A 6,724-nucleotide genomic window follows, 5' to 3' on the forward strand; every position below is an offset into this window, starting at 1 on the left:
AAGAGGTGATGGTCCATTTTGCATAGGATTTTTGGGTAAAAATTTTAAATACAACCATAATGGTTTCTCTGTCCACATTTAATAAAACTCCACCATTCTCATCCTTGGTGCATTTGTGCTTTGTGTCATACTGATTCATACACTCTAGAACCAGTTCCGGGCATTGTAAGGTAGGTGGGAAGATAGCGGCTTCTATGAGACCACTATCCATAATTCTCTACATCATGGGAGAATTAATAGGATTTATCACTCTCTCTATGAATTCTTCGAGGCCAACATGAGCCAGAGATGTATCTCCAAACTCCAGAAGAGAGCTAATTAGACCATTCTCGATAACCATTTTTGGAGGTGTCGGCCTCATTCTAACAATACTATGACTTCAACACTATACTAATGCAATCAAATAGACCTAGAACCACCACAACAAGAAATTGAATAAATCCTCTTTCCTTTGCATTAAATGAAAGAAATGGCCAAGATTGAACTCACCTATCATACACTGCATTGTTTCCGAACTCGAGAAGCAGAAAATTACCTTTCTTTCACTAAGCAGTTTGTTTACTAATTTGGCTTCTCAAACAAGATTTAAAGTAATTCGATATGATTAGCATAAAATTCGATGACACAACTTCCATACTTACTCATGCATACAAGATAACCTGGAAAAGATAATCCCTGACACATGCATTGTTTACACATCACCTTCATGGGATTTCCTATCAAAGTAATGATTACTTTCCATTTTTAAAATTTATAGCTTGCTCGGAAAAGCGCCTCAATTGCTCAGAATATTTTTTTGCTAACCAATTATGCCTGCCTCCATACATGATGCCTTCCTTTACCTTTTGAGCTTATCGATAGAAAACATCGAACCATGGAACCATTGAATCGTTGTACCATATAGGTTCACTAGTTCAAGGTTCAACTAGGAAACACAAAGGACCAAGACACTCAGACTCAAAACAAACTTGACCGACTAATGAGATCATTGAACCAATATACCCATGAACCTTTGAACTTAATAGATTGGTTCGATGAAGGAAAGGTTCAACTATCAATTTTCATGACTTACAGAATAGGATCGAAAGAGTAAGGTGATTATGACCATGACCGCGGGAGAATTTAGAGCGACATAAATCCCATACAAATAACATTTACAAAAAAGGAACTGAATGTAAAATTTGAGGATAACACAATGATTCTTTTTAACCTTTAAATCTTCTATGTGCAACTAACTTACTGAAAACACATAATGCAAGTTTGCATGCTATTCATTAACCCCTTAGTTAAGCTAGATGAAAGATGTATGATCTTTTACTTTCCAAAAGAACTCCTAGTTAGACTAACTGAGAAAATGCATAAAAATTTCTCAAAATAAACCCTGCATGCACACAAGTTAGTAGTTTGCAAAAATTGAGTCTTGGAAAGTTGAACCTGCAAAGTTTTGTTAGATGACAGATTGTAAAATTTTAAAATTTGTAGATAATCAAAATGAAAGTGCTAAAACAATGAATGCACTATCCTACAACACAGAAGTGCTACCCTGCAAAACATAAGAATTAACTTGAGTCAAAGGTATTTTCCTGCAAAGCATATGCATGATTTCATAAAGAGAAGTGCTAATCTGTGTAATAAATGCGTTAACCTATGAAATAGAAGAACTAACCTATTGAGTAAATGCGCTAACCTATGTAATAGAAGCGATAACATATTGAGTAAATGCATTACCAAATTACACACAAGTGTGAAACTAGCCTACAAATGCATGAATTCATTTATTTATTATAAGAATTAGATAGGATATTAGAAGGAGATGTGCGAGGCCTTAGCCCCATGGTGGGCACCAAAAAATGTATCGACTTAAGTTTTCACCTCAAAAATTGACCTGCAACTTGTTAGTCCATTATGAAAAATAAAAGTTACAAGAACTCAAACTCCAACCAATGAAACAACATGAAATAAATTAAATAAAACAAACTATACCTTCATGGATTATGTCTCATTATTTCATAACCCCATTGTTCTTGGCTACAGATTGATATTGCTCCCAGACAAGCACTGGTAGCTTCCAAAATGGCAAGTGTGGAATGGACTGATAGATGATATGCAAAAACTATGTGATAATATAATAAAATGCTTATGAAAATGATTTATGCTAATTTTCTCAAAAAATCTAAAATGCTTAGACAAATGAACTCATAGATCCAAAGATTAAGACTCCTAGTTAACTTAGACTATTGGACATTGGGCTCAAAATGCACTAGAACTCCTCTATTTATAGATTTTTGAGTGCATAAGCATAGGTGGCAGAGATTAGCGATCATGATTAAATCTTGATTTTTGGATGGCTATGAGCAAGAGGCTAAAGGTTGAGAGAAAGGGAGAAGGAGAAGACAAGTGTCACTCATCTCACCTTGGCTGAGTGGAAGACTAAGAGAATCTAGGATTGGTTAGAGAATATTTACGGATAGGGGGACAAGTGGAGATGGACTAGGATTAGGTGGACAAAAACCTCCTCCAAGAATATAGGAGTGTTGGAGCAAAAATAGGGAGGTTTCAAATATTATGTGCATGTACACATTTTATTCATGAATATGGGAGTTGGAGATAAGTGGCTCATAAATGATTAATTTTTATTTGATTTTATTGATTTAAATTAGCCACATGATGAATAAGTTGGCAAAGGTGGAGATGAAGGGCAAGTTGGAAAGTGGTAATTAAATAATTATGAAATTATTTAATAATGGAACTATAGGATCATGAATAGTGCACAAATATGATAAGGGATGATAGTTAAATATTAAATATTTAATTATTTGGCTTAGAAGAAAGGGGATAATGAATTAATTAATTAAATGTTCCAACTCAATTGATTAATAGAAGAATATTAAATATTAATAAATTAAATAAATTAATCTTTTCAAATTAATTATTTAGTAGAATAATAATCATTAAATAAATATTAAATATTTATTTAATTGCTCATAGCCAATTTTATGTGTATACAATTGGTATTGAAAGACAACCCTGATTCTTCGTGTAGGGCACAAGTTCTTATTTCATCATTAGCATCAAAATCATTGCTATGACCATGGATATAATCATGATATCGATTCAAGAAGATCCTATGTTTGAGCAAGAGTTTCCAATTGGTGTACCAAAACTTCCAACGTCTAATGATTTGGGCTAGGGTGAGCTTCTTCTTCTTGATTGGATGGTGGATAGAATTCTTGGGATGTTTGTACAACTGAGGCTTATATAACATGAGGTGGAAATGAGGTGAAATATATTTGGACCTTGTTTATGCAAGTGTGGAATTGGGTTCTGGAACGTTTGTGAAATGTGGAAAGTGAAGAAGTTGTTTGTCAATCTACTCTTGGCAAGAAAACATCATGCATAGCAAACACATTGGCCAAGTGTACCATTTAATGATTAGTGTGAAAGTGATGTGGGGCCTAGATGATGCAGAGTGATATAGTCTTCACACAATTATCAACTGATTTTGAACTTTAATCCACATGATTACCAACTTACCCTTCAACACTAAGCCCTCTCAAGGGACCAAAACATGACTTCAACCTTCCCAACTTGGTTTTCCACTTCTTGGGGTCTTCTCATACCCCAAAAAACATGATTCAATAGAATTAAAACTCCCAAATGACTGGTTTATACCCAAACCCCAAACTAGGTACCAACTAGGCTTATTTCCCCAATTAGGTCTCCAAACCCTATTTTTTTGACTTAACTTACAAAATTCCCAAAACACTTGGAAAAAAAATCACATATTAAGATACCCTTTTCAGAGTTACACAACTTATAAAAAATACTCACACTACTCCTTTGGACCAACTATACGTAATGATTACTTATACCCCAAAACTAGGCCTAATTAAGCCACTTTTACAAAGAAAGTACCCACAAAAATTACAAAAAAGAATCAAAACCAAAAAAAAGTATTGAATTAGGGTTCAAATAAAAATATTTTCAAGGTTTCATGGGGTTCCATGCTTGTTCAGTCACTCAACCATTTAACCCTTCTTTTTAGGTGCATAAAACAAGGGCTTCCTAGATCTAGGCCTTCCAATCACATCTACAACCAACCAGGGGTCCTAAAACTATGTATTCAACATATCTACACACTTTCCATCATAAAAAGTTGCACTCCTTAAGGTAGATCTCTCAGACCTTCACCTGGGCACCATTCTTGCACCATTTTCTCAAGCAAAACTCCACCATAGGGTATCAACCACCCCCTTACCGATCTCTCCTACATTCAAACCTATTATTAGACATTAATATACATCATTAATGACCCATTACACAAGAAACAAAAACCACATAAAGTGGAATGGTTCACATTTGCTTTGTGACTCTCAAAACTACCTTAAAACAGTCACCTACAACAGATTTTAGGACAGTCAATAGAAGTGTATCAAATTTGAATTTAAAACCTTCAAAATGACTTTAAATTATTCTCATAACATCCACCAAACACTTTCCAATGGGTTTAGATCAATAGGAAGAAATAAAACCACAATATGCTTCAGATTTCACTCATGAAATGCAAGGAAAACGTTGAATTTTTATTGTAGTAGTTTGTTTTCACATAGATCAACCTTCAAATCAACATCAGAAACCTCTCCACATGTCAGAATGAGGTTTTTAAACACATATTGACCCACCAAACTGAAAAAAACTCCCATAACTACCTAAGAACCAATTAGCCATTGGAATCCACCATTTGAATGTGTGAAATTGATAATACTTGACATTGTGTCCTTATATCATCAAGAAACTCAATCTAATGATTTGAACACTCTTAAAACATCATATGGACCCCATTTTGACACTTACCATTCCTTATTAACATTTATTACATAGATTTTCTCATTTGACAACATTGACACAATTTTGACACAACTAGACAACTTGACTCAACTTGACCCAACGATGACAAATATTGTCTTTACATGACTTATTACATTGTTTTAGGTCTCAATTGACCCTCATTACATCCATCCATGGATTATAGACATGTTAGAACTTATAGGCCCCTTAGGTGCTCCTGTACCATACTGTCCCCCTACAAAGTAACTCTTGTCCCAAGAGAAAAATTTACTCCTCTGTCTTCTTTGCTCTCCTCTGATCAAACCTACATTATTCCATTTTCTACCTACTCTCCATGAGCCTCCTAGTTCATTGGTTACTTTGAAAAACCATTGGGGTCCCATTAGATTCATTCCCCAACACTTGCTCCTATTTTATCCTTGGCCACACCTTGGCATTTGCATCAACCTTTGACATGCTTGTGTGGTGTTCAAACCTCCATAACCTGCATAAAACATATCAGCATAAAAAACATAACATATTACATCTCTCCCATTATATGTCATGGGTGAAAATTCCTTGAATTTTTTACCATAATCCCTATTATCAACCCACTTGTTCTCTTGGGAACACACCACCTTCTCCATCTCCTTGGGTACCTCAGATGTACCTTCAACCTGCATCAGCAAATTAGGATCCATCAGTTGATCCATACAACCAACATTCTTCATCTCCTCTTCCCTATGCATCAACTCATCCTTATGCTTATCCTTCTTCTTGGTGTCATCACCCTAAACAACTCCTAAAATCACATCCACATCAGCATCATCACCATCACACTATGTTGCATCAAAACAAAACATACCTTTCTCACATCAAATTTCTTTCTAAGGGAATGCATCCATGTTCCCTTCATCCAATCTCTCTCACTCGCTTGCTCCTTCACTCTTGGAGTCTTCAAAACCTTGTTGCCAATGCATGGCTTCCTACTCACTTCTCTGAAACTCTTTTTAGGACATAACATTGTCCCCTTTATCTTCTACTCCATCTTCCTGCGAGGCTTCTCAAGCTTCTTATCTACTTCCCTTATCATGTTCTTGGACTTTTCTCCTTGTTGCTTCCTCATAGCATGGTTTCTTCTACCATCTCCTTGTCCCACAAATGGACACACAATCTCTCTAATCAAAACTCCTAATCCTTCACCCTCTTACCCCTTCATGGAACATAGTATTGTTCCCACCATCATCTGACACTCATCACCTCTCTACCCAACCTTCACTTGGTTGCTTCTCATCATACCTCTACCTCTTTCAACTTATTTCCCTGTAACTAGGGACTACCTATATGCTTCTTCTTTCTTCAATGGACTCTCATTTCTCCTCTTCACCATCTCATCACAATCTTCAATTGGTAGTTTGGGTGATAAGGTCTAATTGACATGTTGGTGCTCTACCTTCTTCATTCCATAATCCAGATACTCCTTCCTTGCTCTAACTTACCTTTGCATTTGCACCTGGTTCTTAATATGGCTTGCCTATGATTCATCTCTCTTATGATGGTAGGCATATCTTTCACTTTCTCGGTCTCTTCTTGAATCTTAAAGGATCTAATCACTACTATGATACCACTATGATGCAGAGTGATATGGTCTTCACACAATTATCAACTGATTTTGAACTTTAACCCATAGGATTACCAACTTACCCTTCAACACTAAGCCCTCTCAAGGGACAAAAACATGACTTCAACCTTCCCAACTTGGTTTATGACTTTCTAGGGTCTTCTCATACCCCCCAAAATATTATTCAATAGACTTCAAACTCCCAAATGACTGGTTTATACCCAAACCCCAAACTAGGTACCTACTAGGCTTATTTCCCCAATTAGGTCTCCAAAC

The sequence above is a fragment of the Cryptomeria japonica genome, chromosome 9 (genome assembly GCF_030272615.1).
Source record: "Cryptomeria japonica chromosome 9, Sugi_1.0, whole genome shotgun sequence".
Taxonomy (NCBI): Eukaryota; Viridiplantae; Streptophyta; class Pinopsida; order Cupressales; family Cupressaceae; genus Cryptomeria; species Cryptomeria japonica.